The sequence below is a fragment of the Camelus dromedarius genome, chromosome 12, assembly GCF_036321535.1.
Source record: "Camelus dromedarius isolate mCamDro1 chromosome 12, mCamDro1.pat, whole genome shotgun sequence".
NCBI lineage: Eukaryota > Metazoa > Chordata > Mammalia > Artiodactyla > Camelidae > Camelus > Camelus dromedarius.
The window spans coordinates 9,791,363-9,810,790 of NC_087447.1; the positions used below are offsets into that span (position 1 = coordinate 9,791,363).

Sequence of the window (19,428 nt, forward strand, 5' to 3'; positions counted from 1 at the left end):
CCCGAATTGCACAGGGGAAGGAGACAAGAGTGTTTGCTTTCCTCCTGACCCTGTCAGTGCCCTGAGGGGTTCCACCCAGGAGGACAGGCGCACTGAGAGGGTCAGAGTCCCTGGTGGTGTCCCTGGGACTTAATGTCCCCGGTGATAACCAGCTTATCCCCACAGCCCCGGGTCCAAGTGGACTCAGCTCTGGGACAGCCCTGATCTCCATTCCTCAGGTTGCAGGCAGCCCCGGGGTTGCCATTCTGGGGAGGAGGGTAACGGCTTTCATGGTGTGTGACTTGTGGCCTGGATGTCCCCACACACAGTAGTGTGTCCAGCTGTGGAAAGAAGATTGGAAGTGGGAAAGTAGCCATTTACTGAGCTTAGTTACCTTGGGCCTCTATAATGGCTGTTTCCTCTGTCTGGAATGTTCTTCTCCCAGCTCTTGGCATGGCTGGCTTCTTCTCAAGATTCAGTGTCATCTCAAATGTCTCCCCTTCAAGGAGGGCTTGAGCTGGGCCACTCTGGTCTCCCAGGCACAGAGTCTGACCCATTTGAGGAGCCCATAGACACTGAATGCATTTCCGTGTGTGTGTGTGTTTTTTTTTTAAATTGAAGTATAGTTGATTTATAATGTGTTAGTTTCTGGGGTGCAGCATAGTGATTCAGTTTTATGTATCTATATTCTTTTTCATTATAGGTTATTATAAGATATTGAATGTAGTTCCCTGTGCTATACAGTAAGACCTTGTTATTTATCTATTTTATATGCAGTAGTAGCTGCCAATCTCTTAATTTATCCCTTTCCCCACTTCCCCTTTGACAACCACAAGTTTGTTTTCTGTGTCTGTGAATCTGTCAGAACTTGAGAGTTTCCCAAATTTACAGATGAGGAAACTGAGGTTGAGAGGGGTTAAGTATCTCCCTTGAGGATGCATGTCCTGGGAGTGATAGAGCCAAGGTTTGAATCCAGATCTGATTGCAAATTCCAGCTGCTCCTTAGTCCTGGGCTTGGGGGACCAGGAAACGATGCCGAGTTGATAAGGGGGTGGGGGATGGGGGGGACTGAGAAAGGATCTCATCTACCAGGAAATATTCATTCTTTCAGTGAACATTTCTTCAAGGTGCTCTAAGCCGAGTCCGAAAAATGCCTGTTGCACAGATGGACCCTGGAGGGCAGGAACAGTGTGTGGACTGTGTCCAGAATGCAGGTGCCAGGCTGAGGAGGAAGGTGCTCTGAAGTCTAGTCCATGATCTGTTGCCACAAGCCAGTCGCCTTGGGAGCCAGCTTTTTCTGAATAGGCTAGTAGGGGACTTGTAGTCCAGGAAACAAAAAGTCAGAGAGAAAAATGAGACCAAACTGTAACAGAGACCTGCCCCCGGCATCCTGGGAAGGGGACGCCTAATGCTGCCTTGGGTGGAAAGTTAGGAAGGCTTCCTGGTGGAGGTAGCAACTGAACTGCGTCTCCATGGATAAAAGGACTTTGCTGAGTGGGTGTAGGGGAGGAGGGGATGTCTGTCAAAGAGGGCACCACTGGCATCGTAATGGACTACAGGGATTGTATGTCACCTGGCAAGCTTAGGCGTAAAGGACACATCACATTAGTATGGGCAGTTAACAAGCAACGCCCATTTAAAAAGTAATAACCTTCCTCTCTTGTTCTCTCTGTCCATTACAAGTTGTCTGGGGCTCCGATTGGAGACATCTTCACCCAGGGATGCAGACTGATGGAAGTGTCACCATCTGCAATGTCACTGGTTGCCACAGCAGGGGGAAAGGCACGTGCCCATTCATGCACTAGTTATCAAAGCATTTTCTGGGAGTGACAGGTGTCACTACTTCTTGCATTTCATTGGTCCAAACCAGCCATCTGGCCACACTGAATGCTAAGAGAGTAGGAAGTGTGTTCCAGTCTGAGTGTAGGATGAAGACTTGAAACTCTGGACGACAGCACTAATGATACACAGGAGAACAAAGGCCAGGTCACGGGGCGGGGTGGAGGGGGTGGCTGAATACCACGTTCAAGAGCGTGGAATTTATCACGTGGGCGATGGGGAGCTTTGAGTAGGTGAGTCAGATGTTAGACTGTAGAGAATGGAGGAGAAAAAAGGAAAGTGAGGCTAAAATGTGAGAAGGATGCAAAAGATAAAAGAAGTTAGAGAAAGGAAATACATTTTTTAAAAAATAGGAAAACCCCCCAAAACCTAAAAGCTGAAGAAACGAGATTGGGGGAGCGTTTGGACCCTGAGTGCAGGTCACAAGCCCTAGCTTCTAACCCTCCATTTCACCGGGAAGAGGGAGTCGGGACGGATGCTTTGGAGTGTGTTTACTCTGGAGAATCAAGACTTTTGTGGGGTACAAAGACCAACCTCAAATCTCTGAAAGTTTTCCACAAGAACAGAGGACTGGACTTACTCTCTGGTGACTTTTCAGAGCAGAACAGAGACAAAGGTTAAATGGTGGCAAGGCAGATTTAACTTTAATTTGGTAACAACTTTCGTGATTAATTTCCCATTGTTATTCGAACTGTTTGCCTAGCACTTTGCACAGACAGGGGTGTGTGTGTGTGTGTGTGTGTTATGCAGAAATGTTAATTTCCTTCCTGTTCTCACAGCCGTAGGAAATGAAAGGGTAGTATTCTAGGCTAGGAGGCGGGTGGTAGCTAATAGCTCAGCAGTGTTCTAGAACTACTCTGAAGAAAGCTCCCTCCGAAGCGGAGGCATTTGAAAGGCGAAGTTAACAGGAGGAGGTAGAGGAGTAAGTGCTGGTAAGGGAAGGGAGGGTTGCTCTCTCTGGGCATCCATGCATGACCGAGGCTGGTTCTCTTCTCGTCACATCTGCGGTAAGGGACAGAAGTTCTGGTTGGAGGTGGATGGGTGCTGAGGTCTGATCGCCTAGCACGTGGCCTCGAGAGGAGCTGGTACCATCCCCAAGGACTGATGCTAGCTCCAGCCTGGGCCTTGGGAGGGGCACGTCTGTGACCTGCCCAGGGACAGAGGGCACTAGCATGTCACCAGGTGGGTGGAAGAGCTATGGATATGATGGTGACACCACAGTGGGCATCCCCTCCATTTTTCTTTTGACACCACAATAGTCTAGAAATCTCACAGGATTCCATGGAGGAGGGGGAAGAGCAGGAGATAAATTCTCTCTGGCCTGGAAGGGAAAGAAGACGGAACTATTGGAAAAAAAAAAAAAAAGGGTATGCGACATGGCTTAGAAAATGAGAGCAGTGCTGGAGCCGGAGGGCCTGGGTTGAAATCTTAGGTAGGCCACTTGCTAGCTGTGTGACCTGGACAAGTTACTTACCCTCTCTGTGCCTCACACCCCCCATCTTTAAATAAAGGATAGTAACAGAACTGAATGAGTTAATACACGTAGGGTGCTTAAAATCATGGTAAGTGCTATATGAGTTCTTTTTTTGTGTGTGTTCAATCAGCTTTTTATTTTTATTTATTTGTTTTTAATTTAAATTTTTAAATTTGTTATTGAAGTGTAGTTTGCTATATGAGTTTTGTATAAAGTTGTTGACTCAAAAAAAAAAAAGCACAATGCGAGAGTTATGAGTTAAATTTTATTTGGGGTAAGATACGGACTATAGCCTGGGAGGCAGCCTCCCAGATAGCTCGGAAGTATTCTGAAGAGGTCAAAGGGGATGCAGAATATCTATGATTTTAGTGAAGGTGATACGTGCAGCCACGCACACATTTTGGCAGAGGCTTGCTGCTAGTCACGAAGAGCAGACGTCTCCATGAATGATTTTAGTGCTTTTTTAGATATAAGAAGATGCAAGAATTTGGGCTCATAAAATCTCCTCCTGAAAATATTCAGCTCTCTGAAGGACTGTTCCACCAGTTTTCCCATCAGTTTCCCCAGAGCACGGAGTGCCTCATTCCTGATCTCAGCCCTGAACTCCTTTCAAGGTGAGCTGAAGTTCAGCGACTGCAGTGGCTCGTGACTTCATTCTTTAGTGTCAGACGGCAAGGGACAATTTTTTGTTGGCAAAGTTAATCGTGTATTTTGGACTCAAATTCATACCTGTGACACTTGGTGTATGTGGGGAGCTTGTCTGGGACACAGGGGTTAAGAAGGAGCTGTCTCAGTGTCCTGTAATGCCTTGGGGGACCCTCTAGTTCCATTGCTGGCTTTACAGATGAGGAATTGAGGCTCAGAGGACAGCAGGGACTTGGCCAAGGTTGCTGTAGACCAAGGGAATTTGGTGGCAAAGCAGGGACTGGAGATCAGGAGGGGGGGAGCCGCAAGCTGGAATCCTGAGTCAGCCTCTCGCCAGCTGTGCGATCGCTGTGTAGGGCTGTCCAGCTGTGGGATGAAAGGGCTGCTTTGTGGGCCTCCAGGCCTGAGCGGGAACAAGCAGCAGCTGTCTGACCTCCAGCTGGTCTGGGGACTGCTTCAGGACTGCTGCCTGGAGGAGAGGCCATCCTTTCCTTCCCACTTCCAGCTGGCTGAGGGCTTGGGGAGGTTTGTCTGACTTCTGGAGACTTATCGCAGCCCGAGCCAAGGTCATTGGAAATGAGAGTGTAGGGGAGCTGCAGTGTGACACCGAAGGGGGCCCAAACTAGAGACGGAGCCTGTCCTGTCTTGGCTGAGCACTTTACCAACAATCACACTGGTCCCTGCATCTTGCTTTTAAAAACATTGCCTGCGCATGTATGTGCACGTGCACGTGCGCATGGATGTGTATGTATTGCAGGGGCCTGGAGATTTAAATGCAAGGGTGAAATGCTCTCTGCTGGGGTGAAATGCACTGTGTTCCAGCTTCTAGCTCTTCCTGGTTCATCAGAAATGGTTTCCTCTAGAGATGAGGAGGCCTCTTTCCCCTAGTGGGATTCCTGCTATGATGCTGGAGAGAGCAGAGTGGGTCCAGAACACCCTAGTGTCTGAGGTTGCATTTTCCCTGCTTTGGTTGTGGTTTTGCTTCTAGTGGCACCTGTGGCTTGTCTTTGGAGGATCTACTCCAAGAGCCCAGAGACACTGGGTGGCTCTTAGCCGAAGGCTCAGGGGTCGGTGCTTGTGGGAGTGTGAAAGCCTGGGGTTGGGGCACTTTTGAGGCACAACTTATATCCCAGAGTTCCTTGTGGGAGCAGGCAGGAGCCTCCCCCTCCAAGACTTGCATGAAATCACACCCAGGCTCAGCTTCATCCCCTTCCCTGTCCTGCTTCCCTTGCTTCCTCACTGGTTTCTCTGGGAGCAACTTTGAAATAAATCACATATATGAAACCTCTCATCCTGGGCAACTTCTGGGGAGGCTGACCTAAGATGGTCCCTTTCTTCAGGCAACCCACCAAAACCACTGATCTGGGTTTCCCCTGCGAATGTTTGTAGAGCACCTTGAAACTTTCCTTGCCATGCACCTTTGCCCTTGTTTGATTTTCTGAAACTCAGCCTAGACCACATATTCCGGAGGGCAGGGAGCTCACTTAACACAATCATAAGTCCATGTATGTAGATCATGTCTCTGTCCACTATATTCTAATGCTCAAAACAAGGCGAACATCCAGGTTAATTATGTTGCAGGTTCAACAGCTGTAACCAAAGCCTAAATAACAGAGGCTTAAATATAATACAACTTCATTTCTCTTTCATGTAATAATAGTCCAGGTTGCTCCACAGTGATGGGGACCCACATTCTTTCTAGTTGCTTTGCCATCTTCCACGTGTGATAGTCATCTCTCGGTCTAATATGGCTGCTCCAGCTCCTGTCATTACATCTGCTTTCCAGCTAGCAGGACATAGAGAAGGGGAAGCAGGACATGGCCTTTCCTTAAAGGGCATAACCAGAAATTATACAATTACTTCCAGTCACATCTCATTGGCTATAATGAAGTCATAGGTGGCATTTTTAGGTGAAAGAGAGGCTACACTTTAGCTGGGTGGCTTTAGACTAGGGGTTTAATTACCAAAGGAAGAAGGAGACAATGAGCAGTCCCTGTTATATCCTCTTGTTTCAGTGAAGATAAGCTGAGTCATACTGTGGAGACATAAAACCCCCAAATCTCAATGGTTCAACACAACTAAGGTTTATTTCTCATTCACATCTGACATCGGTGGGCAGGGAGACCATCACTGTCACTTGGAGAGGAAAGCTGATGGAGGCCCCTTCCGGATGCAGGGGAAGGGTGTGTGTGGCAAATTGGACTCTGCTTTTTAAAGGCTTCCATTTGGAAGGGATACATCACCTTTACTCGCTTTCCACTGGCCAAAGTAAATTCCATGGTGATGGAACACCTGGGGGTGGTGGGTACATAGAAGGGCAGGGAAAGTGTGATCCTGTTACAGAATATTTATGACAAGTTACAGTGGCCACCAACCTCATTTGTGTGCCTATACTTTGTCCTTTTTTGGTTTGCCCCACCCTGCCCCTCAGCCTCTTTTGGCTTGTAGATACGGATTTGGATGAGATTATATGAGAGGACATATCCTAAGATGTTGATAAGTGGGGAAACAAAGCAAAACAAACAAACAAACAAAAAAAGAAAAAGAAAAGAAAGAAAAGAAAAAAAATCCACAAACTATAAGAAAGCATGTTTACAATCACAATTTTGCATTTATACGAGACTGTATATGTGTGGTTTTACATAACTTTAATAAAGTAATAAAGGAAAGAAAAATTTAAAATATAAATTCGTTTACCAAAACCACCAAAATAACAATAATAAAGCTGTACCATACTAACCATAGTAGTACCAGATTTAAGTTTGGAAGCATTTTACACTTACACAAAACCTAAAAGAACCATAACTTTAACAAGATAAAACTTGATTTTTTTTCCTCCAACTTAAAGAAATCTGGAGTTAGGCCATCCAGAGCTTGACTGGTTTCCATCTCCAAGGTCGCCTCAGGGTCCAATACAGCTACAGGAGTTCCAGCCATCACATCAGACATCTAGACAACAGTTGAGAAGAAGGTGGGGAGGGTGAAGAGACTCATCTCCCAACTGAATCAGCTCCTTTAAAGTAGCCTTCCAAGAAATCCCTCTCAATACTTCTGCTTATCTCACAAAGTCACCAAGTCACAACTAACAGTAAAAGAAGTTGGGATATGCAGTCTTTTAGCTACTGAGCACATTGCTATATAACAAAATATATTCTATGTTGAAGGAAAAATGGAATGGATGATTTTATAGGCAGCCACCAGCCCCTTCCTCAGAGACACAAAACCTTTCTGAATCCCTCTATTTTTTGGGTGGAGGGAGGTAATTACATTTATTTATTTACTTATTTTTTAATGAGGTACTGGGAATTGAAGCCAGGACCTCATGCATACTAAGCATGTGCTCTACCACTGAACCATATCCTCCCCCAAAATAAAACCGTTTTTAATGGAGCAGGCTGAACTGCTGGGCACAGTGTGGAAGCGATGAAGAAGGAACAGGAGCGAGAAACCATCCAGACATATCAGACTTGCAGTTCCAGAAAACAAACAAACAAACAAACAAACAAACAAACAAACAAAACACCAAAATCTTCACTGAAGGTCTCCTGGAGACTGAATTGGGGATTATACATACCACATGGCCAAACTTCCTTTAAAAACTGCTTTTCCAACTCAGTTCCTAAATCTCTCTCAATATCTCAGCTTCTTAAATATCTTGCCTTTGTTACCTTACATTCTGACCTACCTGTCCATCCTTCCTTACCTCTGTTAGCATCACTTGTCCATCCAGGCCAGCAGCATCACAAGATCCAGGAGCTAAGGAGCTAAACGAGCAAACACTTTTTAGAAGCGGGTAGAAACATGACTATTTCTACTTTAATGTTTCTTGCTCCTGATCAAGATCACCTAAAGGGCTGAGATGTCTTGGAATTCTAACATCCCAACCAAGGATGTGATTTCCTTGAGGCTGGAGATGATGTGTTCAATTTGTATCCATAGGTCTTAGCAGTACGGGTATTCGGTGAACATATGGGCAATGAATGAACAAGAGAAAAGAGTAAGGAGCTGCCTTTTCTTTCTCTTTCTCTTTTTTTGCATGTATCAGGGACACTCTGAATATGAATGACATTGGGTATAATCGAGGCATGGTATATGGGGACATAGGTGCAAGTGATGGGGGTCCAGGGCCAAAGAGGGCTGGGGCAAGAGCCAGGGGAAGCCGAAAAGAGCCAGAAGTGGAAAACAGAAAGAAACGAGGTAGGAAGAACACCCTGTTCTAATGCCACCAGCCTCAGATGACTTGAATTTCCTGCCACTTTTTCTCCCTCCCTCCTTTGCCCTGATTCTGTGTCTTTAGTTATTCAGGAGGGCCAGCGCTCACCCCCGCCCTACCATAAGATGATTTGGCAATGACCCAGTTAATTCGGAGAGTATGCAGCAGTTTGTCATTTCCTCTCAACACCCTCAGTGGAATAACCATATCTGTCACATTCACAAGTCATTATTGTCATTGTGTTAGGAGTTTCTAGCATCTGTGTAAAATGGTGTATAATATAGTCTTTGCCTGTCCTTACAGAAATTGCTATCTAGGGGGAGGGAATGGTCTATTACAGAAAAACGTTGTAAATACCAAGAAAGGAAAAAGTGTGGGGTGTTTGACAAATATAAAGGGGGTACTTAACCAGCCTTGGGGATACAAGAGGGACTTTCCAGAATTGGAGTCTAAGACCTAAAGGATGAGTGATAGAAAACCCTAAATAACAGTGGTTTACAAAGGTGGTTTTTTTCCCTCTCCTGTAAAAAATCCGGAGGTGGGCATCCAGCAGGGTCACAGGGCTCCATTGTGTCAGGGATCAAGCTCCTAATTGTGTGGTCAGTATGGCCTCCAGTCTCATGGTTGCCTCATGGTTCAAGATGACTAATCTAGCTCCAGCCATCACACCTACATTCCACATTCCAACACAGTACCAGTAAGTAAAAGGATTGCTGAAGATAAACTCGAGTTAATCTATCAGTGTTTTCTAATTTTTTTTTACCCCCAAAGTAATACATGTATGGTATTAAAAATTACATAGCACAAAAGGATTTAAGGTCATTTGCCCTGGCCCTCCTCACCCCTTACAAGCAGTTTCAACCCAGCTTTCTGGCAGCTGCTGTCAATGGGAGCCACTTTAACATTATGTTCAAAGGATGTGTTTGCAAAACCAGCCATGGCATCTCTCAAATGAGTTACAGGTGTCTCAAAAGGGTCAGTAGCAGAGACTGACTTCCTCACTGATCCCTTCTGTGCTCTAATGGGTGACTATTCATTGGAGAAAGGTGATCACCTGACCCAATGGAGGCAAAGAAGAGTAAACTCTGCTGGATAGGGGTAACAATGATTATCTTAGCCAATCAGATACATTCTTTCCAAAATTTGAATTAGAAAATTTGAGACTATCTACTGAAAGGAAAGGGTCTTTTTTTGGATATTTTATTTTTTATTTTTTAAACAATTTTATAGAGTTACAGTCATTTTACAATGTTGTGTCAAATTCCACTGTAGAGCACAATTTTTTAGTTATACATGAACATACATATATTCATTGTCACTTTTTTTTCTCTGTGAGCTACCACAAGATCTTGTATGTATTTCCCTGTGCTATACAGTATAATCTTGTCTATCTATTCTACATTTTGAAATCCCAGTCTGTCCCTTCCCGCCCCCCGCCCCCTTGGCAACCACAAGTTGGTATTCTATGTCTATGAGTCTGTTTCTGTTTTGTATTTATGTTTTGGTTTTTTTTTTTAGATTCCACATATGAGCGATCTCATATGATATTTTTCTTTCTCTTTCTGGCTTACTTCACTTAGAATGACATTCTCCAGGAGCATCCATGTTGCTGCAAATGGCATTATGTTGTCGGTTTTTATGGCTGAGTAGTATCCCATTGTATAAATATACCAAATCTTCTTTATCCGGTCATCTGTTGATGGACATTTAGGCTGTTTCCATGTCTTGGCTATTGTAAATAGTGGTGCTGTGAACATTGGGGTGCAGGTGTCTTTTTTGAAGTAGGATTCCTTCTGGATATATGCCCAGGAGCAGGATTCCTGGGTCATATGGTAAGTCTATTCCTAGTCTTTTGAGGAATCTCCATACTGTTTTCCACAGAGGCTGCACCAAACTGCATTCCCACCAGCAGTGTAGGAGGGTTCCCTTTTCTCCACAGCCTCTCCAGTATTTGTCATTTGTGGACTTTTGAATGATGGCCATTCTGACTGGTGTGAGGTGATACCTGATTGTAGTTTTGATTTGCATTTCTCTGATAATTAGTGATATTGAGCATTTTTTCATGTGCCTATTGATCATTTGTATTTCTTCCTTGGAGAATTGCTTGTTTAGGTCTTCTGCCCATTTTTGGATCGTTTTTTTTTTTTTCTTATTAAGTCATATGAGCTGCTTATATATTCTGGAGATCAAGCCTTTGTCGGTTTCATTTGCAAAAGTTTTCTCCCATTCCATAGCTTGTCTTTTTGTTTTACTTACGGTTTCCTTTGCTGTGCAGAAGCTTGTAAGTTTAATTAGGTCCCATTTGTTTATTCTTGCTTTTATGTCTATTGCTTGGGTAGACTGCCCTAGGAGAACATTTTTGAGATATACGTGAGATAATGTTTTGCCTATATTTTCTTCTAGGAGGTTTATTGTATCTTGTCTTATGTTTAAGTCTTTGATCCACTTTGAGTTTATTTTTGTGTATAGTGTAAGGGAGTGTTCTAGCTTCATTTGATTTACATGCTTGCTGTCCAGTTTTCCCAACACCATTTGCTGAAGAGACTTTATTCCATTGTATAGAAAGGAACGGGTCTTAACACCAAAGAAAAAGAACAGAATCAAATAGGGAGAACGAGGCCTTGAATATTGCTGTTCCTGGCACTATCAGCACCCCAAGATTTTGCTGTTATGCGGTCCAATAATTTCCATTTTGCAAAAGCTGTTTTGAGTTGAGTTTCTGTAACCAGCAACCAAGGTCTTAACATCTAATAAGGTTTTGAATTTGTGTGGCATGGTTTCCTTGGTCTAAGAAACTCTCCTCCTGGGGTCCTATTTTTACAAAGGTGCAATTATAGACGGTGCTGAGAAATAACACAGGGAATGGGCACCTCCAGGCCTGTTGTTCAGAATGAGCGCCTAAAGAAGAGAGGGCCAGCGAGCATCAAGGTCTTGCTTCACATGGCATCAGCCTCGTGATTCTGGGCAAGTGAGGATATATGAAGCCGTCTGTTATTTTTTAAAACACTACCCACTCAGAATGGACTAAATGTAACCTAGGGCCTGGGAAAACAGGTTACTTTTAGGGGAAGCTACTCAGAGTTGTTTTGAGGAGCCCGCCAATTAGTTCCAGACGGACAGGCACTGCTGTTTGCCACGGTACAATTAAGACTGTGATCACTCCAGTCCTGGCGTCGGGATTCCGCAGTCAGAGCTCAGACCATCTAGGGGGTCCCCTCGGTGCTGGGATTCCATTCATTTCTTTTCGGGTCTCTTTTGGACCGCTTTGAGCAGCCTCCACAAAGCCGAGGCCAAGTTCTGTTAGAATCTCTCGCAGACCAGAGAAACTCCAGATGCCTGCGCAGGCGCACTCGCCCACGGCGGCCTGGGCTCCGCCCAATGGGCGGGGTCCCTCCCGGGGGGCGGGGTCCCTCCGGGGGCGGGGCCTGGCTGCACCGCACGCGGGAGGGGTCTCGTGGGCCTTCCTATGGGTGAGGTCCCGAGGGACCGCGAGTGTGAGTGTTGTGGGGGCGGCGGGGCGGCGTCGTGGTGACTAAGAAGCCCGCGGCGCGCCCAACGTGTGGAGGAACGAGTAGCGTGAGCCCAGCTCCCAGCACCCGGACGTTGGAGGGGGTCACATCCGGCAGGAGGGGGCGGGCCACGCGGGCCCCGGAAGTGTGGGCGCGGCCTGCGATTTAACCCGCGGCGGCGGTGGCAGCGGCGGCGGCAGCCGGGGTAGGTGAGCTGGGCCCAGGGAGGGGCGAGGACGGGGATGGGGGTGGCGCTGCAATCGCTCGCGGCGCGCCCCCTCCTGCCGGCCCCAGATTGGCAGAGGCTGGTGATTGGGCGCGAGAGCCGCGTGACTCCCGCCGAGGGCCGGCGCCCCTGCCCCTCGCAGTGGGAGGGCGGGAGAAGAGAGGGGAAGCGGTAAGCACTGCCTGAACTCCCTGCGCTGGTCGCGCCTCCAGCCCCGCCCCCCCATCCCGCACCGGCCGTCCTCCACCCCGTATTGGACATCATGCTGGTCACACTTCTGGTGACGTTAGAGCCAGTTTGCCCATTGTACAGGTGGGGAAACAGGCCCAAGAGTGGGGTCTGAAGGACACTCTTGTCTTTAACTACCTGGGCTATGCTTTTTTTCCAGGGCAGTGAGGATGGGACTTTCAGCCTTGGGTCTGTTCTTATACTTTATTCTGGACCCGGACTTGGACTGCCCAGCATCACTGACCAGCCCCTAGTCCTGGACTTGCTGTGTACAAAGAGCATTGGGGTGTGTGTGTGTGAGAGAGAGAGAGAGGGAGAGAATTAGTTACTGGCAGAATTGACTCTACACCTCAGGGTTTCAGGCCTTGAGATGAGTCGATGCTTTCTCAGCTACACAATGTCTGGGCTCACTCACCCTGGGAACGTCCACCCTTAGCTCTGGAAACTTAACAAACTCACTTCCCTCCACTTCAGCAGTAGCCCAGTAATACTATTGCTGACTCAGGCTTTTCCACCCTCTTCATTGGCTCCCTGTCTCTTACCCAAGAGTCCCATTTCCTACTGGTGCATCCAAGATGTTACCACCGTCGGCGACTGGCAGACCTACAGCTGAAGGTGGTGGTAACAGTGATTTGGGAAGAAAACGGTTTCTTTGGCTGTTGTCCAAAGCTGCAACCCTGCACAGACCTGAACTCTGGTTCTGGATGGGAGGGCTTGGGGCGAAATACTGGACACTGAAGTGAGAGTTTTTTTTTTAATTTTAATTTTATTAGGTTTTTGGGGGGGCGGGGGAGGGAGGTAATTAGGTTTATTTATTTCAATCCCTAGGACCTCATACATGCTAAGCATGCACTCTACCACTTTGAGCTAGACCCTCCCCACTGAAGTGAGTGTCTTTTGTTCTTGTCTATCCCAGTGCTCAGAAAAGCTTTTTCCTAGATTATCTCAGAAATCTGGCTTGGTGCCTTGTCATTTCCATTAAGTAGAAACTTTTCTTTGCAGACTTCATCTGGGCAGCTGCCGGTAGCTTTTTTTTTTTTTTTTTTTTTCAATTTTAGGTAGCAGTAGCTCTGATTTCTTTCTTGGCTGCCATGTGCCGTTGGCTCTGTTCTAGGGGCTTTATGAACATGCTGGATTCTGAGAACACTTCAAGGTGAGCCCATTTTACAGGTGAAGTGAGTCATAGAGATGTTAAGTAATTAGGGTAGGGTCCTATAGCCAGTAAGTGGCCGAGTAGGGATTTTTAACCTGTTGTTAGTCGCATTTCAAAGCTAGTATATTTGCTGGATGTTAAGAATCATTTGTGATACTTCTTGAAAATACAGTTCACTTCTAGGAAGTCTTGCTTAGACTCTGGAGAGGGACCCAGGAATTTGTATTTTTAACATTTGCCCTAAGTTGGGAAGCACTGCCTTAACAAGTCTGTAGATTTGCTGAGCTTGGCAGTGAAATTGTTTCTAAGGATTCTTGTTATCGTTTTGCTTGTTGCTGTGAAATTTGCTTATCTGCCGTAAATCTGCTGCTACAGCACATTTGGGTAACTGGCCATATGAATCATCTCTGGACACTGTTGGCCAGCCCTAGTAGGGTTTTTCCAGACTGACCTAATAGCTTAGCAAAGACCTGTTTTAATCTGATTGGCTCTCTGTTCAGAAATTATTTCAGTTTCTCCTTGGGGTCTGGAATTTTTAGAAGGTTCCAGTTCATTCCAGGATAATTGGCCTATGACAGAGACATCTCTGTGAAGGCCCAGTCTCTGAGGTTTAGGGAGCTTTAAATGCATGTGTTCCTCCACTGCACATCTCCCCTTTCTGTGGTTTATGTGAAATACTTGCGCAAATACCAGACAGGTTTGTCGTGATTTAACTGGGGCTGACAAGTGGTGTCTTGAGCTTAGGATGGGCCAGAGAAGAGAGGAGAGGAGAGAATGAGCCGTGAATGTCAGATACCCCAGGTCAGGTATGCCTAGGACTGAAGACATGTATGTATTTTAAGTCACGCTGCTGATTTATCTGCTCCCTCCTGCGTAGAATTACAAGTAGTATAAGAGGGAAAGTCAGCATTATGCTATTACTTTATTCTTCTGTCCAGTAAACATTGGTTTCTAATTTAATTTCTTTATAAACAGAGGATGTGCTTTGTATGTTTTGGATTGTTTTAATTTACTGAGACTTGTGTTATAGCCTAGCATATGGTCTGCCTTGGTAAATGCCCTGTGAGCACTTGAGAAGAATATGTTTACTGCTGCTGTTGAGTGGAGTGGTCCATAAATGTCAGTTAAGTTGGTTGGTGGATCTGTTCCAGTCTTCTGTGTCCTTACTGCTCTCCTGTCTACTTGTTCTATCAGTCATTGAAAGAGGGGCATTGAAACTTCCGGCTGTAATTGTGAATTTGTCCATTTCTCCTTATAGTTTTGTTAGTTTCTGCTTCATGTGTTTTGAAGCTCTGTCCTGTACATGAACATTTTGGGATGTTATGTTCGTTTGATGAATTGACCTCTCTTATCATGAAATGACTCTTTTAATCCCTGGTTATATTCTCTGCTCTGAAACCTACTTTGTCTCATATTAATATAGCCAGTCCAACTTAAAAACAAATTAGTGCTAGTGGATTGATATCCAGAATAAAGAACTCCTACATCCCAACAATGAAAAAACAAAACAGCCTGATTAAAATGGGCAAAGGACTTTAGAAGACATTTGTCTAAAGAAGATATACAGATGGCTAATAAGCACATGGCAGTACTCAACATCACTAGTCAGTAGGGAAATCTGAGTCAAAATGACAATGAGATACCACTTTCTGCTCATGAGAATAACTATTAAAAAAATAAGTATTGGCAAAGATGTGGAGAAATTGGAACCTTATTTATGCTGCTGGTGGGAATGTAAAATGTGCAGCTGCTGTGGAATACAGTTTGGTAATTCCTTAAAAAATTAAAGATAACATTACTATACGATCTAGCAATTCCATTTCTGGGTATATACCCTGAAGAAGTATAAGCAGAGACTCAAACAGACATCTGTACACCAGTGTTTATGGCAGCATTACTCACAATAACCAAAAGGTAGAAGGAACCCAAGTGTCCAATAACAGATGAATGGATAAATAACATGTGGTACATGCATACAATAGAATATTATCCAGCTTTAAAAAAGAAGGAAAATTTGACACATGCTACAACATGGATAAAACTTGAAGAAATAATGCTAAGTGAAACAAGTCAGTCACAAGAGGACAAATGTTGCATGATTCCTCTTATGTATTGGAGTTTACAAAATGCAAAATCCATCAATATGCTGCCTACAAGAAACCTGCTTTAAATATAAAGACAAATTGTTCAAAAGTAAAAGGATATAAAGAGATACACCATCTCCTCTAGGTTCCTAGAGTAGTTAAATTCATAGAGACAGAAAGAAGAATGGTACAAGGGCTGGGGGAAGGGGAGAATGGGAAGTTAATGTTTAATGGATACGAGTTTCAGTTTGGGATAATGAAAAGTTCTGGAGGGAGGTGGTGGTGATGGTTGTACAACAGTGTGAGTGTATGGAATGTCACAAAATTGTATACTTAAAAATGGTTAATTTTATGAATATTTTAGCACAATTTAAAAATGGATAGGGATTAAAAAAATTAGTATAAGTGTGATATATCTTTTTATACTCTTTTACTTTTGAATTATTTGTACCTTTATATTTAAAGTGGGTTTCTTATAGGCAGCATATAATTTTGCTTTTTGTTAAATCCAGTCTTAGAATTTCTGCTTTTAATTGGGATGTTTAGACCGTTTACATCGAATGTGATTATTCGTGTAGTTGGGTTAACTCTGTCATCTTGCTATTTCTTTTCAGTCTGTTCCATGTTCTTTCCTCCGATTTCCCTTTTTTTCCTAATCTCTTTAGGACTGGAGTAATTTTTATGATTCCTTTTTCTTTCCTTTTAGCTATAACTCTTGTAGCTATTAGCTATAGTCTACTAGCTATAACTTTAAAAATTTATTTTTATAACTCTTTTTAAAAAGTGGTTACTTTAAGGTTATAGTGTGCATCTTTAACTTGTCACAGCCCATCATCAAGTGATACTATACTACTTTACATGTAGTTTAAGAACCTTACAATAGTATACTCTCATTTCCTCCCTCCTGGCCTTTGTGCTCTTGTCACACTGTTCACTTCTATATATGTTATAAGTCCCACACAACACTGTCATTATTATATTTACAATTGCTATATCTTCTTCTTGGATCAACCCCTTGAGCATTTTGTAGTGTCCTTCTTTGTCTCTTGTAACAGTCTTTATTTTAAAATCTATTTTGTCTAATGTAAATATTGCTACTCCAGCTTTCTTTCGATTTCTATTTGCATGGACTATCTTCTTTCATCCCCTCACTTCCAGCCTGCATGTTTCTCTAACTCTGAAGTGGGTCTCGTGTAGACAGCATATGTATGGGTCTTGTTTTTGTATCCATTCAGCCAGTCTATGTCTTTTGGTTGGAGCATTTAATTCATTTACATGTAAGGTAATTACCAATACATATGTTCTTATTGCCATTGTTAATTGTTTTGGATTTATTTTTGTAGTTCTCTTTTTTTTCTCTTCTTCTTATTCTCTTCTCTTGTGGTTTGATGACTCTAGAGTTACATTTGGATTCCTCTTTCTTTTTTGCATGTATATCTATTATAGATTTTTAGTTTGCGGTTACCATGGAGATTTGGTGTAGAAATCTGTATATACACGTGATTGTTTTAAGTTGCTGATCACTTAATTTCAAATGCATTTTAGGTACCCTGTATTCATACCCTCCTCCCCTCATGATTACTTTTCTTGTTTCTAGTTGTGGCCTTTTCTTTTTTACCTAGAGAAGTTCCTTTAACATTTGTTGTAGAGCTGGTTTGGTGGTGCTGAATTCTTTTCGCCTTTGCGTATCTGTGAAGCTTTTGATTTCTCCATCACATCTGAATGAGAGCCTTGCTGAGTAAAGTATTCTTGGGTGTAGGCTTTTCCCCTTCATCACTTTTAACATATCGTGCCACTCCCTTCTGGCCTGAAGAGTTTCTGCTGCAAAACCAGCTGATAACATTATGCAAGTTCCCTTGCATTTTATTTGTTGCTTTTCTCTTGCTGATTTTAATATTTTCTCCTTATCCTTAATTTTTGTCAATTTGAATACTGTGTGCCTTGGTGTGTTCCTCTTTGGGTTAATCCTGTGTGGGATTCTCCGTACTTCCTGGACTTGAGCGACTGTTTCCTTTCCCAAGTTAGGGAAGTTTTCGGCTATTATCTCTTCAAATATTTTCTCAGATCCTTTCTCTCTCTTTCTGGGATCCCTATAATATGAATATTAGTGTACTTCATGTTGTCACAGAGTTCTCTTAAACTATGCTCATTTCTTTCCATTCTTTTTTCTTTTTTTTTCTTTTCTGCAGTAGTGATTTCCACTAATCTGTCTTCTAGCTCACCAATCTGTTCTTCTGGTTCATTTAGTCTATTCTTGGTGCCTTCTAGTGTATTATTCATTTCAGTAATTGTATTCAACTGTTTGGGTATTCTTTATATTTTCTAACTCTTTGCTCAACACTTTGCTCTGTGTATCTATTTGCCTCCCAAGTTCTCTGATCATCTTCACAATCATTACTCTAAACTCTTTCTTGGGTAGATTGCCTATCTCCTCATGACTTATTTCTTCTTCTGGGATTTTATCTTGTGCCTTTGCCTGGAATGTATTCCTCTGCTGCCTCATTTTGTCTAAATTTCTGTTTGTATTATTATGTAGGTTAGTTACATTTCCTGGCGTTGGAGAGGTGGCCCTCTGTGTGAGATGTCCTCTGTGTCCCAGCAATGCACTCCCCCTTGTTACCCAAAGCTAGGGTCCAGCTGGTTCCAGGGTGGAGTCTGGCTTTTGTTTGGAGACTCATTCTGCAGGCTGTGGGACTGTTGTTTTCTTACTTCTGGTGTCTGCCCCCTGATGGGTGCAGCTGGACTAGAGGCTTGTGCGGGTTTCCTGACAGGAAGGGTCGGTGCCTGCCCACTGCTGGGTGGAGCTAGGTCCTAGTCCTCTGGTGGGTAAGGCCATGTCTAGGGGCTTGTCTAGAGGCAGCTGTGGGCTCAGGAAGTCTGCTGGTGGGTAGGGCTGCATTTGCATCCAGTAGGTTGTTTGGCCTCTGGCTTCCCAGCACTTAAGCCTACAGGCTGTTGGGTGCGGCTAGGTCTTGGTGACCCAAGCAAGATGTCAGCCTCCAGGAAAGCTCGTGTAGATGAACACTCCCTGAATGTCTGCCACCAGCTTTTATGTCTCCAGGGTGAGCCACGGCCACTCCCCACCTCCCCAGGAGAACTTTCAAAACCAGCATTCCGGTCTGGCCCAGGTTCCTATGAAATCACTGCTTCTGCTCTTGGTCCCGGCTCACACAAGATTCTGTGTGCACTTCTCAAGAGAGTGACGTCTCTGTTTCCCCCAGTCCTGTGAAACTCCTGCAATTAAGCCACCTGACCTTCAGAACCAGATGTTCTGGGGTCTCCTCCTAATGCCAGAACCCCAGGCTGGGAAGACTGACGTCAGGCTTAGAACTCTCACTCCTGTGGGATAGTCTCTGCAATTTAATTATTCTCCGTCTTGGAGGTTGCCCATCTTAGGGGTATAAGGCCTGATTGTATTGTGAGCATACCTTCCCCCTACTGTCCTGCTTTGGTTCCCTCTTTATGTTTCCAGTTGAAGATCTTTTTTGCTAGGTTCTGGTCTTTTTTTTTTCAATGGTTCTTTAGCAGCCATTTGTGGTTTTGTTGTAGTGAGAGGAGGCAAGCTGGTGGTCCTACTACTCCACCATCTTGACCGAAAATCTCTTATCTCTGTTTTTGAAAGGTATTTTCCCTGGGTATAGAATTTTATGGCAATTGTTTTTCTTTCAGCTTTTGACGATGTGATTCCAGTGTTCTCTGGCTTGGGTGATTTCATATAAATAATCTGCTGTCATTCATATTTTTGTTCTGTTCTTATGTGTCTTTTTTTCTTCTGGCTACTTTTCTTTTATTACTGTTTTTAAACAATTTAATTATGATGTTCCTTGGTGTAGTTTTCATGTTTCTTGTGCTTGGGTCAGTTGAGGTTTTGGATCTGTGGGTTTAAAGCTTTCATCAAATTTGGAATTTTCTTCAGCTACTAATTCTTTAGATATTTTCTGTACTCTCTCTCTTTTCTTTGAGGAAACCAGTTACATGTATATTAGGATATTTCAGGTTGTTCCTCAGCTCTCCGATGCTCAGTTCGTTTTCTCCACAGTCTTTTTTGTTGTTATTGTTGTTTGTTTTGCATAGTTTT

General features: G+C 44.0%; 1 protein-coding gene across 8 annotated transcripts in view; it reads left to right on the forward strand.

Annotated features, from left to right (window-relative positions):
* The first annotated feature begins 2,624 nt into the window (after positions 1-2,624).
* VPS37C (VPS37C subunit of ESCRT-I) overlaps positions 2,625-19,428 on the forward strand; it is a 35,966-nt gene continuing 19,162 nt past the window's right edge. Inside the window, exons 1-2 of one of the 8 annotated variants that reach the window (XM_064492290.1) lie at positions 2,633-2,740; positions 3,815-3,906. The gene's annotated coding sequence lies outside the window, so the exon portion shown is untranslated. Of the gene's footprint in view, positions 2,751-3,814; positions 3,907-11,592; positions 11,865-11,940; positions 12,057-12,112; positions 12,198-12,256; positions 12,853-13,171; positions 13,267-19,428 lie in introns of those variants that run through there. The other 7 variants (XM_064492287.1, XM_064492289.1, XM_064492288.1 and 4 more) reach the window with 7 other exon arrangements.